The sequence below is a fragment of the Tenrec ecaudatus genome, chromosome 18 (genome assembly GCF_050624435.1).
Source record: "Tenrec ecaudatus isolate mTenEca1 chromosome 18, mTenEca1.hap1, whole genome shotgun sequence".
NCBI classification, from domain to species: domain Eukaryota; kingdom Metazoa; phylum Chordata; class Mammalia; order Afrosoricida; family Tenrecidae; genus Tenrec; species Tenrec ecaudatus.
This window is the reverse complement of record NC_134547.1, coordinates 65,083,982-65,097,426: the sequence shown is the minus strand read 5'-3', so window position 1 is coordinate 65,097,426 and position 13,445 is coordinate 65,083,982. Positions and strand designations below refer to the sequence as shown.

Below are 13,445 nucleotides of genomic sequence, written 5' to 3'. Positions count from 1 at the left end.
TCCTATAGTTGGATTCCTGATAGACGCTGTGGAAACTAGCTTCATTCTAAAAGGATTTTGTAAACAATAATAATAATAAAAGTATATTGCTCCTTTAAGATTGTGTGTCTTAGCAGCCAGTTTAAGTTCTTGTCTGCTCTTAATGAAATGAGAAATCTTTTGAATATCATATATCCTGGAAGAAGTATCTGATCATATTTACTATCAGCTAAGGGTGTATTAGAGCTTAAATTCTCAGCACACCAGTTTGCAAAAGGCTATGGATGGGGGGAAGGTGGGGAAGGAGACAAGAGGAGCTGATACCAAAGGCTCAAGTAGAAAGAAAATATTTTGAAAATGATGATGGCAAAAAGAAAAAAGAAGCTCTTTCCAGCCACTGCCGAGCGATGGGCATCTCTCCGGACAACTGGCACAAGCGCCCCAAGACCGGGGGCAAGAGGAAGCCCTACCACAAGAAGCGGAAGTATGAGCTGGGGCGCCCGGCTGCCAACACTAAGATCGGCCCCCGCCGCATCCACACGGTTCGTGTGAGAGGAGGCAACAAGAAGTACAGGGCCCTGAGGCTGGACGTGGGGAACTTCTCCTGGGGCTGCGAGTGTTGTACCCGCAAAACCAGAATCATTGATGTTGTCTACAACGCATCCAACAATGAGCTGGTCCGGACCAAGACGCTGGTGAAGAACTGCATCGTGCTCGTTGATAGCACACCATACCGACAGTGGTACGAGTCCCACTATGCACTGCCCCTGGGCCGGAAAAAGGGGGCTAAGCTGACTCCTGAAGAGGAAGAGATACTAAATAAGAAGTGGTCAAAGAAAATTCAGAAGAAATACGATGAACTGAAAAAGAACGCAAAAATCAGCAGTCTTCTGGAGGAGCAGTTCCAGCAGGGCAAGCTTCTCTCCTGTATTGCTTCAAGGCCAGGCCAGTGTGGCCGAGCAGACGGCTACGTGCTAGAGGGGAAGGAGCTGGAGTTTTATCTGAGGAAAATCAAAGCTCGAAAAGGGAAATAAATCTTCCCATCCTAGCACATGTATTAAAGGTGTTTATTCTAAAAAAAAAAAAAAAGAAAATGATGATGGCAACATATGTACAAATGTGCTTGATATAATTGATGTATGGATTGTTATAAGAGCCCCCAATAAAGTAATGTATTAAAAAAAAAAAAGCTATGAAAGGCAGTGAGAGCCCAAGATACATTTTCAGGGTCCCCCAAATAGATTAAGCCTACATTCGATTCTTTTTTTTCCCCCTTATGTCTTCCTTTTTAATTTATTTTTAATCATTTTTTGGGGGACTTATACAACTTTTATCACAATCCATACATACATCCATTGTGGCAAGCACATTTGTACACATGTTGTCATCATCATTTTGAAAACATTTTCTTCCTACTTAAGCCCTTGATATCAGCTCATTTTCCCCTCCCCCACGCTTTCTTCCTCATGAATCCTTGATAATTTATCATTTTTTTCCATGTCTTCCACTGACTGATGTCTCTCTCCCTTCACATACTTTTCAGTTGTCTGTCCCCCCTGGGAGGAGGTTATTTGTAGATCATTGTGATTGGTTCTCCCTTTCTCCACCCACTTTCCCCTTAACCTCTTGGTATTGATACTCCCATTGGTCCTGAGGGGTTTATGTCCTGGATTCCTTATGTTTCCAGCTCTTATCTGTACCTGTGCACATGCTCCGATCTAGCTAGATTTGTAAGGTAGAATTGGGGGCCTGATGGGGAGGAAGCATTAAAGAACTAGAGCAGCAGTTCTCAACCTGTGGGACGAGATCCCTTTGGGGGTTGAACAACCCTTTGACAGGGGTCGCCCAATACATTAACAGTAGCAAAATGACAGTGATGAAGTAGCAACGAAAATAATTTCTGGTTGGGGGGTTACCACAACATGAGGAACTATATTAAGGGGTTACAGCATCCAGAGGGTTGAGAATCACTGAACTAGAAGAATGTTGTGTTTCATTGGTGCTATACTGCACCCTGCCCAGCTCCTCTCTTCCCTGCAACCCTTCTGTAAGGGGATGTCCAGTTGTCTACAGAAGGGCTTTGTGTCTCCACTCTGCACTCCCCCTCATTCACAAGGACATGATTTTTTGTTCTGGGTCTTTGATGCCTGATACCTAATCCCACCTACGTCTCATGATCACACAGGCTGATGTGCTTCATCCATGTGGACTTAGTTGCTTCTTAGCTAGTTGGCCGCTTGTTAATCTTCAAGCCTTTAAGACCCCAGATGCTAAATCTTTTGATAGCTGGGCACCATCAACCTTCTTCACCACATTTGCTTATGCACCCATTTTGTCTTTAGTGAAGGGGTTGGGAAAGTGAGCATCACAGAACAAAGTGCTCTTGTGTTGAGGGAGTACTTGAGTAGAGGCCCAATGCCCATCTGGTACCTTAATATTTAGCATATAAATATACATACATAGTTCTATTCCCCACTCATTATATAAAAATATATTTACATATGTGCATGCTTATATTTAGACCTCTATAAACATCCTGTATATCCTAGTTTTTTCCTCTATTTCTTTTTACTTTCCTCTTGCCCCACTATCATGTTCAGTAATTCCTCTCGGCTACATTGTCCTTGATCAAGCCCCACCAGGACATTCAATTCTTTCCAATCATTAACTGAGGATATGGTATGGTGAGAAGATACAACCCACTTGCATACCTTTCAGTTTGCACACCTGTGGGAAAGCTTCTCCCTTCTTGCTGATTCGAATTCTGCTACTGCCTTCATTAACCCACCACACTGACTACTGACAAGGGGAACTCTCAGCAGCCTGTCATATTTCCTGCCTACCTTGGATTCATTCGACCCTGTAGCCACAAGCTGATCTTGGAATCATCTGCTTCAGCCTCCACCACTTTCCTATTTTGTGGTTTTATCTTCATGCTTCCTAGTTCATCAGCCTTACCTTATGTAAGTCAGGAAAGGCCTCTAGCTTAATATCTTGTGGGGTCCTGGTTTACAACTGCCGGCACCAGCACCATGACAGGCCATATAAAACCAAAATCTGGGGCAGGCTTAAGCTCTAATTTCAGATTCCTGGACACTGAGGTAATTCTGTCAGAGAAGGCATTACCTGTCCAGACTGACCAGTAGGGAGCAGCGACCACCATCCCCAATTGACCAGTCAAGAAAATACACACGAAACTGCTTGCCAACCACCACTGGACAACGCTGATGCCAGAAGTTTTCTCCAATAAGTTTAAAGAACAGCAACACTGGACTGCCCCTGGTCCCTAGCCCCATAAAAGCCCAAGGAACAAAGAACTCGGGGATGATTCCCTTTTGGACGCTGGGTCCCGCTGCACTGGGCAGTGGAGGGAAGAAAGCCCTAGTTCAAGCTAGAAAATAAACTCCTTTTGCCGTGTTTGCATCTCAACTGGTCATAATTTTCCGTGCGCCCAAGGTGAGCTCGCGTTCCTTCCCCAATCCAACAATCTGACCTACAGACTTGAAGCAGACTTAACTGCTCCTGCAACTGTCTGAGCCATTTCCTGATGCCAAATTCTTTCATTATATACATATATATGATTTTGCTTCTCTGGAGAAACCCAGGTTAACATACCACCCCCTCAAGGAAGGCACCAGTGTCCTTGAAACATTCAACACACTAAATACAATGGCCTAATACGTAAAGTGCATGATACTTGTCATGGCATCTCAAAGAAACCAGTTAGATTAAGGGTAGAGACGAATATATTACTGTGCATTGAGATCATCAGATGGGACTATGAATTGGTGAGCAGTGGATCGGTCTTCCCCTGAAGAGAAAGGTTGATTTAAGAGTAAATGAGACAATTATTGTTATCACTGTTAACATGTTGTACACTTGGAAAAAGTTGTGTTATATATATAAAATAATGAAGGGAAAAAGAGTAGCAAAAGAGACTATTTATGAACACCCAAATACTTCAAGGGATTTGGTTTCTTGGTTTGGAAATTTAAGGTCATGGTTTTATGGGACACCCCAATTAATTGGCCTAATAACATGTTTAGTGCTCCTGTTCTGTCTCTTAGTTTGTTACATAATACCTGGGGGGGGGGGGTTCTTAGCTTGCAAGCATTCATCCAAGGGACAACAACTGGTCTCTATATACCTGGAATAATAGAGGAAGAAGGAGAGTTAAGAATAAGAGGAAGATATAGAATACATAGCTTATTGCCTCCTTTATCATTAACCTAGAAGAACTGGATGGTACCTGGCTATTATTACTGATTAAAGAGTCCATAAAAGACTCCTGATGAGAAGAGGGGAAATATAGAAAATAGTTTCAAATTTTCATAAACTTTTGACTTTCTGGAGTTGTGGGGGTTTTATGTACCCCTGAAACTATTGCCCTGAGGTATTCCTTACACCAGAATTACCCCTGAAGTCTTCTTAAAACCAAATATTAGTTGCGCTTAACTGGTAAAAAAAAATGTGTCTTGAGCTTATGCTCTTTTAAAACTATGTTTATGTGTATGATAACAGTAGCTGGAAAGATTAGCTAAGAACCTTAGGGGCACTGAGTGTATATTCATGAACTTGGGAAGCAGAACTGGGGACATTCTTTGCACTCACAATTAAGAGTCTGGAGAGAAAAAAAAAGTCTGGAAGGCATGCTCTGGTGGAAGAAGGCCTTCACCTTCCTGAGTTGAATCCCAGTCATAAAAAACTCCCCATAATCTCTCCCCCTGCCAATGCCCACCCCCAGCCTACTTAAACATGTTCTATTAATCTCTTGGCTGCTCTCTACTGTGCCCAGAGGCTATCTGCCCTTAAGCACAATCAGACCCTATTGTCTGCCCACCTTGGGTGCAGCCAACCCCCTTCTGCTAAGGATCATAGAGAGTTCCTCTGGAGAACAGCTCAGGGACACCAAGGTTAAGCCACCATCTTAACTCTAGAGCCTGCCCACTTATGTATATGCCTTTCTATCACCTGTATGGCCCTAGTACATCCCCTTCCTGTTACATAGGTGCTTACTGGGGGTTGCTAGCCCAAGACTATATAAGCCTGTCAGAGAATTCATGAGTTCCTTCTCTGGTTCTAGTCTCCAAGGAAGAGGTGAGCCCTTGAATGTCTGATGTTTCTTTAACTTAACCTTTTCATTACACAGCTGCCCCACAGGACCCATTCTGTTCAGGAGGCTGGTCTTCCACAAGTGAAGAAGGAAGAACTGAGAAAAGGAGGGTGAAAATGGTGGTACTCTCATTAATGTCACAATTGTACTTGTGGAAACAGTGTGCCTTTTGCTGTCTATATTGTGAAATCTAGAAATAACTTTGGAGATTGCATGATAAAACTTTACAGCTTATTGTTACAACAATGAATAGTGATGTATTGGTTGCAAGTACCTGTTTTCAACAATATAACAGCACTACACATGTAAACTTAGCCAGAGAGAATATTCACGAATCAAATCAACTACATCTATAGAAAGAGATGATGAAGAAGCTCAGCGTCAGCATTCAGAACAAGGACAAAGGCTGATTGTAAAATAGAACTTCAGTTGTCTGTATACAAATCCAAGGTGAAGACCGAGAAAATTATAACAAGTCCATGAGCAACACAGCGTGAATTTTTAGGATGTCACCTCTGAATTTAGAGACCATTTCAAGTACCAATTTAACATATCAAACACAAATCATTGAAGACTAGACAAGTTGTGGGTTGACATCAAGCACGTCATACATGTAGAAAACAAATGGTCATTAAAAAGACTAAAGAAAGAAAAGACCAAAATGGATCTCAGAAAAAAAATCTAGTGAAGACTCCAAAGGGTAGTTGAAAAAGACAATATTATAATGAAATGCCTACAGACTTGGAGTGAGGAAACCAAGAGGAAAGAACATGCTTGGTCTTTCTCATACTGAAAGGCCTAAAGAAAAAAAATTAATATTTGAGTTGCAATATTAAAGAATTCTAAGGGCAAAATCTTGAACAAGCAGGAAGCATCGGGATAAAGAGTTAAGGAATACAAAGGGTTACTGCCTCAAAACCAACTGGTTGATATTCAGTCATTTCAGGAGGTAGCATATGATCAAGAACTGATGGTATTGAAAGAAGAAGTCTAAGCTGCTCTGGAGGCATTGCTGAAAAATAAGACACCCAGAATTGATGGAATGCCAACTGAGATGTAACAATAAATGAATGCATTGCTGGAAGGAGTCACTTGTCTATGCCAGGACATTTGGAGGACAGCTACTCAGCCAACCAACTGGGAGATATCCATATTTGTGAATAGTCCAGAGAAAGGTGACACAACAGGATGTGGGAATTATTGAACAATATCAATATCACATGCAAGTAAAATTTTGCTAAAAATGACTTAAAAATGGTTGTAACCGTACTTCGACCGAAAAACTGCCAGAAATTCAAACCAAATTCAGAAGATGTGGTATGAGGGATATCGTTGCGGATGTCAGATGGATCTTACTGAAAGCATAGGATACCAAAAAGATGTGATGTTTACCTGGGTTTTATTAATTATACGGAGGCATCTGACTATATTCTCAACAAAACCCAAGTTCAGAAAGAAAAAGTATTGAAATAAAACCACACACTCAATACTGAAATGCTTTTCCGAATTATAGAATGAAAGAGTAAATAAATAGCAAACTGTTGACACTTGTCATTATTAAGTACGTTGGCAAAGCTCCAGGCATCTGGGGAGGCTGAAGCACTTTGCACACCTAAATTCTTAGCAGTCACCTCCCTCGGTTTCAGCAGTGACTAAGCTGATACCAGTCACAGTATGTGTCTCCTGCTGAACCTCACTCCTTACGCACACATTTCCTTCCTCAGACCAAGCCACCCTCTTTGTGGGAAACAGAAGAATTTCTCCGAAGTTGTCTCCCCCAGTATGTGCCTAACTTAGCTGCTTGCCACACGTGGTTAATGACTGCACTTGGATGTCAACAAAAGTAGGTCAGGGGTCATTCTCCCTAAGGGTTATCAGCCATCCAGAGCAAGCAGACACCACTGTTTATCCCACAACCAGTAGGGCCTACTCCCTTCTGAGAAGGATAGTAGTTGACTGTTTCCTTGTAGGAGACCCCAGAGAGGTCAAGCCCACCCAAGGGTGACCAAGGTTAGGCTGCCATCATGAGTCTAGGGTCTGCCCATCTTGTCACATGTATGCCTCTACTTCTTCCCCCTCTTATGTGTACTGTACACCCCTAGCTCATCCCCTTCCTGTTAAGTCTATGCCCATTGTACATCCCCCTCCTATTCTTTGTATTGCCTATTGTACAGCCCCTTCTGGTGATGTGTGTGGTTACCTGTAATCACGCCCCCTAAGTATATATAAGCCTTGGTTAGAAATAAACGGGGACCCCTACTGTTTCCACCCCACCTCACCTTGACCCATGCTGTGCGAGGACCTGGCTGGTAAGATTATGGCCATCCAGGAGGTAAACATGGTACCATGAAATGTATCTGACTTCATTTTACTCCTCCTATCTCTCTCATGCGCTATGACTTTATTGTAAGCTTTATATAGCTCAGCCATACAATTGTTCCCATTGAACCTGCAATTAGTTGTGGAGTGCTGGTCTTTACCTCACACCTCTGGATGTGACACTGAAGTTATTATTCCAGAAGACCTTATATTAATAGCTTTTTTAATAAATGGAAACCATCCACTTATAGCTTAGGCATAATTTGCTAGTATCACACATGTACATAGTATACAAATACATGAGTCTAACAAAAGGGTGAGAAGCAAGAATGAGTAGTACTGGACTAGATATGCCGAAGTATTTTATGGCCAACAGTTTTCACTTTGGTCTTCAGTCCTGTTAAAGACTCTGAGACAGTTCTCCGTGTGTGTGTGTGTATGTGTGTGTGTGTGTGTGTGTGTAGTCTTTACCTCCGTCTGTGCTGTCGGATCTCAGCCGTTTCCTTCATCTAGAAGCCCCACTTTTCCTTACAATAGGAAATCCAGCCTCTGGGCTCCACTCTGAGCACAAACTCACTGGCCTTGGGCAGGAATTCAATCATTTGGTTCCCCATCTTAGCTCACCTGCATTCTGGACAGATGTTTCCTGTGGCAACTCCCAGACATGTCTTTCTGTCTACTAGCTTTGGCCTTGACCTCATGACTACACCAGTTCTGGCTCTGGACAACCCAGCCCATTTCCTCATCCAGTAGCTAAAACTATCTCCAAGGAAGTCTGAATCCCATCCCCCTCCTAGAAATTTCTTCATCCTGGGTACTCTGCCCAGTCGGAAGGTACTCTTTGTCACGCTCTTTATCCCTTTATGTTTAGTCCCATGTTCAAATGAAAAATGTCTATCTCCAAGGGGAAAACAGATCTATGTACATATATTTATAGGTTGAGTGTCAAGAAAACACATGGACAGTGGGCCCCTGCACAAGTACTTCCTCAGCACAAGAACACTTTGTTCTAACAACCGGCAGTCTGAGATGCTCACCTTCTGTGGTATGAGTTGGGGGTGCCAGCCCCCCACCACTAATCAAGGGTTCAGTAGGCATAATTGTACAGTTGAGATATACATATAATGTAGAGAGCATGAGAGATAGAAGAGTCAAATAATGGAGTCAGACACATTTCATGGTAACATGCTCACCTCCTGGATGGCCATGATCTTACCTGCCAGGTCTGCACACAGTATGGGCCGAGGCGAGGTGGGGTGTAGACCTGGCATGAGGTTGGAGCCCCGGCACGAGCCTGGAGAACCCAGCTTATTGCTAACCACGTGTTATATCTACTTGGGGGGGGGGAGTGTTTGCAGGTAGCCACATGCCACACGAAGGGGCAGTACCATAGGCATACATATAGGAAGGGTATGTACAATGGGCACAGGCATAACAGGAAGGGGATGAACTAGAGGTTTACATGTGACAAGAAGGGCGGACCCTAGATTTATGATGGCAGCCTAACCTTGGTTACTCTTGGGCAGGCTTGACCTCTCTGGGGTCTCCTACAAGGAAACAGACAACTACTATCCTTATCAGAAGGGAGTGGGCCCTACTTGTTGTGGGATAAACAGTGGTGACTGCTTGCTCTAGATGGCTGCTAACCCTTAGGGAGAATAACCCCTGATCTATTTCTGATGACCTCCAAGTGTATAGTCATTCGCAAACAGCTAAGTTTGGCATATATTTGGGGGAGACAACTTGGGAGAAATCCTTCTGTTGCATACAACCTTCCTGGCATGATCACTGAAGACAAATGTGGTGAAGAAAGCTGATGGTGCCCAGCTACCAAAAGATACAACACCTGAAGTCTTAAAGATCTGAAGATAAACAAGCAGCTATCTAGCTGAGAGACAACAAAACCCACATGGAATAAGCACACCAGCCTGTCCCAACTAGATCACTGAGGACAAAGAGGGTGCATAAGCAAAAGTGGTGAAGAAAGCTGATGGTGGCCGGCTATCAAATGATATAGTGTCTGGGATCTTAAAGGCCTGAAGATAAACAGGCAACCATCTAGCTAAGATACCACAAAGCCCACATGGAAGAAGCATACCAGCCTACCCCGACAGGAACCCTGAAGACAAAGCAGGTGCATAGGTAAATGAGATGAAGAAAGCTGATGGTGCCTGGCTGTCAATATATATATAATCTGGGGTCCTATAGGCTAGAAGATAAACAAGGGGCCATCTAACTGAGAAACAACAAAGCCCACATGGAAGAAGCATACCAGCTTGTGAAATCACAAGGCATTGAAGGGATCAGGTATCAGGCATCAAAGACAACCCCCCCCCAAAAAAAAATCATAGCATTGTGAATGAGGGGGAGTGTGGAGTGGAGACCCAGGGCCCATCTTTGGGAAATTGGACAACCCTGGCAGAAGGACTGCGGGGAGGAGACGAGCCAGTCAGGGTGCAGTGTAGCAACGATGAAATATACAATTTTCCTCTAGTTCTTGAATGCTTCTAACCCCCCCTCCCCCACTATCATGATCCCAATTCTACCTTACATATCCAGCTGGACTGGAGGATGTACACTGGCACAGATAGGAACTGGAAATACAGGGAATCCAGGACAGATGAACCCCTCAGGACCAGTGGTGAGAGTGGCGATATCGGGAGGGTCGAGGGAAGGTAAGGGAGAAAGGGGGAACATATTATAAGGTCTACATATAACCTCCTCCCTGGGGGATGGACAGCAGAGAAGTGGGTGAGGGAGACGTCGGATGGTGTAAGATATGACAAAATAATAATTTATAAACTATCAAGGGTTCAGGGGGGAGAGACGAGCAGGGAGAGAGGGGAAAAAATAAGGAGCTGATACCAGAGGCTCAAGTAGAAAGCAGGTGTTTTGAGAATGATGATGGCAACATATGTAGGAATGTACTTGACACAATTGATGTTTGTATGGATTGTGATAAGAGTTGTATGAGCCCCTAATAAAATGATTTGTTTTAAAAAGAAAGAAACACATGAGCCCCACAGGATCAGGGATTTAAAAATATTACAGTAGAAAGTTGAAGGAAAATAACTTTAAAAAAAAACATTTTAACAAAAATTCGATGTTATACAAAAAAAAAGAAAACTGTCTCTCTTTTTTTTTTCAAGTTAAAACAAAGGTGTTTTTAAATGTCTATCTCTTAACACTGTAGTATGGCCTTTCAAAGACTTTCCCCCTGAATATTATTTATTTAAATATATACAAATTTTAAATATAATATTTAAATATAGACTACCAAGTTTAAGACTGAGCTATGCCTTTTATACACACAGGATAAATTTTCTGCCCAAAGCTCTGCTATAGGTGAGAGGTTTGATTATGTGTTTCCTATAGCCCAGAAAAATAATTGGATTATTATTGATGTTTAAAAACAGACAGTGGATCTGGTTCGTTCCCGGGTTTCGGCACCAAAAAAAAAAAAAAAGACAGTGGGTGGGTATATTATATATTTACCACAGGTTAAAACTAAGAAGAGTCAATGGATGGAATAGTTTATTTTTCAGAATGTAGTCATAGGCCTAATGGATAGGACCATAGGCTAGGAACATGACCATGCCTTTTCTTAGCCTTTTGGTCAGAATTTAAAAGTTAGAGATTTTTATGCTATCGCTTGAAAACTGCCCCCACTACCACCATCTTCTAGCACCTTCAGGCACTGGTTTTTCTTGGCACATCTCTTCCCTAAAAAGTTGAAGTCAAAAAGACAAAATCATAGTCTTGTTAGTTTTGACATACATATAAACATGTAGTTTTGACATACATATAAAGCATCTATGTAAGTTACTTATTCTGAACCCTGCCATAGGAAGCCAAGGATAGAAATATTATTATAGAGTACAAAAGAGACTCCATCTCAAATATAATTTAACGAGAACATTTACTAAATATTAAAAAAGACAAAGAAAACACAGATTCAGACACATCATCCAGCTGAGGGAGGCCATTAGCACAAGGTGAAAGTGGCCTAGGTGAATTTACAATTGGGAATGTAGATAATTGGGAATTCACAATTGGGAATGTAGGGCGTGGAACAAAGGAAACTGTCACAAATTCATGATTGGTGGCAGATCAATACTTCACAGGTACAGGTGAGAGGACAGAAGCAGGAACAGGGCCCTGGTTGTTAGATGAAGGACTTGTGAGATTGGTTCAAGGACTTCTGACTAAGGAAGTCAGGAGGGCTAGACTGATGGGGCATGACTATGTGACCCCACACTGTCACTTGTACAGTGACCTCCATCAAGGACACACCTCGGCAAGTCCCTGAGAGAGAGACTGGCCTCCCTGGGCTGCCTAGAGAGGGGTGGAGGTAATCTAGTTTCCAGGGCACTCTGCCTGAGGGCAAGTTATTCTACTTTCTTGGTAATGATTAGAAAGCGTTCAGTGGAGGCTTCATCTATGTGTGTACTCTGAAAATGGATTTGGGGCTGGTACTGCCACTCATAACCTTTTGCAAACTGAGGTGCTCAGAATTTAAGTTCCAATAAAGAAGAAAAGCAAAATATCTAGTTTAGGGGGTGGCACGTTTCTGCTCTAGGCAAAATCTGGTCTGCTGCCTGTTTTAGCCCACTGCTCAGATGATTGAGAGGGGAAAAGAGATTAGTAGTATTATGTGACATATGGGAATTGTATTAAATAGACATTTTCATGCTCATGAATTCCATAAATATATTGGAACCAGGTCATTTGCTGGTTTCCATAGCGTCTCTGGCTGCTTTCACACTACAAGGCCCGCTAAGTTTTAAATCTTTTCTTTTTATTTAAATCATTTTACTGAGGGGCTTGAATAACACTTATTACAATCCATACATCCATCCATTATGTCAAGCACATTTGTACATTTGTTGCCATCATCATTCTCAAAACATTTGCTTTCTACTTGAGCCCTGGTATCAGTTCCTCATTTTTCCCCTCCTTCCCCACTCCCCCCAGTTTTAAATATTTTCTAATAGGCCCTTTACAGAAAATGTCTTCTAACCCCTGATCTTAATAATCTAACTACAAAACTCACTCTGCCTTTATTCACTTTATGGACAACTGAAACATTCCAACCTTTTTGCCATTGAGTTGATACTCATTCACCCAATGGGACAGAGTAGCACTGGCCCGGTGAGTTTTTGAGACTAACTCTTCACAGGAGTAGAAAGCAACTAGCAATTTCGAACAGCTGACTCTGTGGTTAGCAGCCCAAGTCCTAGTCCACTACACTACTAGTTCTCCTGCCTTGATGGGAAAGAAGTATTTTATTTTGGGCTTTACTTTCTTTTTTTTTTTTAAGATCATTTTATTGGGGGCTCTTACAGCTCTCATAACAACCCATACATCAATTGTATCAAGCACATTTGTATATATATTGCCATCATTATTGTCTAAACATTTACTTTCTATTTGAGCCCTTGGTATTAGCTCCTGTTTTCCCTTCCTTTCCCCCTTATACCACTTGATAAACTATAAAGTATTGTTACTTTAGTATCTTAACACCAACCACCGTATCCCTTCCCCCACGGTTTGTGTTATTCCTCCCCCTGCTTGCGCGAGCGCGTGCGTGCGTGCGTGCGTGCGTGCGTGCGTGTGTGTGTGTGTGTGTGTTTCTATCATTGGGTTCAGTTCCCCCTTTCCCCTCCTCTGCCCACTGGGCTTTGCTTTCTTGTTTTAACTTTAGCCTTGCCTTTGTGCTTTGCCTCCCTGAATGTGTACATGTAAACTTTAAATGATTCATCAAATCTTCTTGTGAACTGTTATTTACAAAACACACAATTTAAAAAAATCCTTGGCCAGATGGGAAATACTGGTTTGGAAAACTAGTCAGTATTCCATCAAGGCAAGAGTATCTACTTTCTGGGCTAATGATCAAAGAAGTCAATGGAGGCTTATTGTATGTGGGGACTCTGCATATGTATATTGAGCTGTTGCTACCAGTCATACCCTATTGCAAACCAGGGTGCTCAGAATTTAAGCTCGAATGCACACTTATCATTGGCTTAATATGATT

General features: G+C 42.4%; 1 pseudogene; it reads left to right on the top strand.

The window, feature by feature from the left end:
* Positions 1-384: 384 nt before the first annotated feature.
* LOC142431473 (small ribosomal subunit protein eS8 pseudogene) lies at positions 385-1,073 on the top strand (annotated as a pseudogene).
* The last annotated feature ends 12,372 nt before the right edge of the window (positions 1,074-13,445 follow it).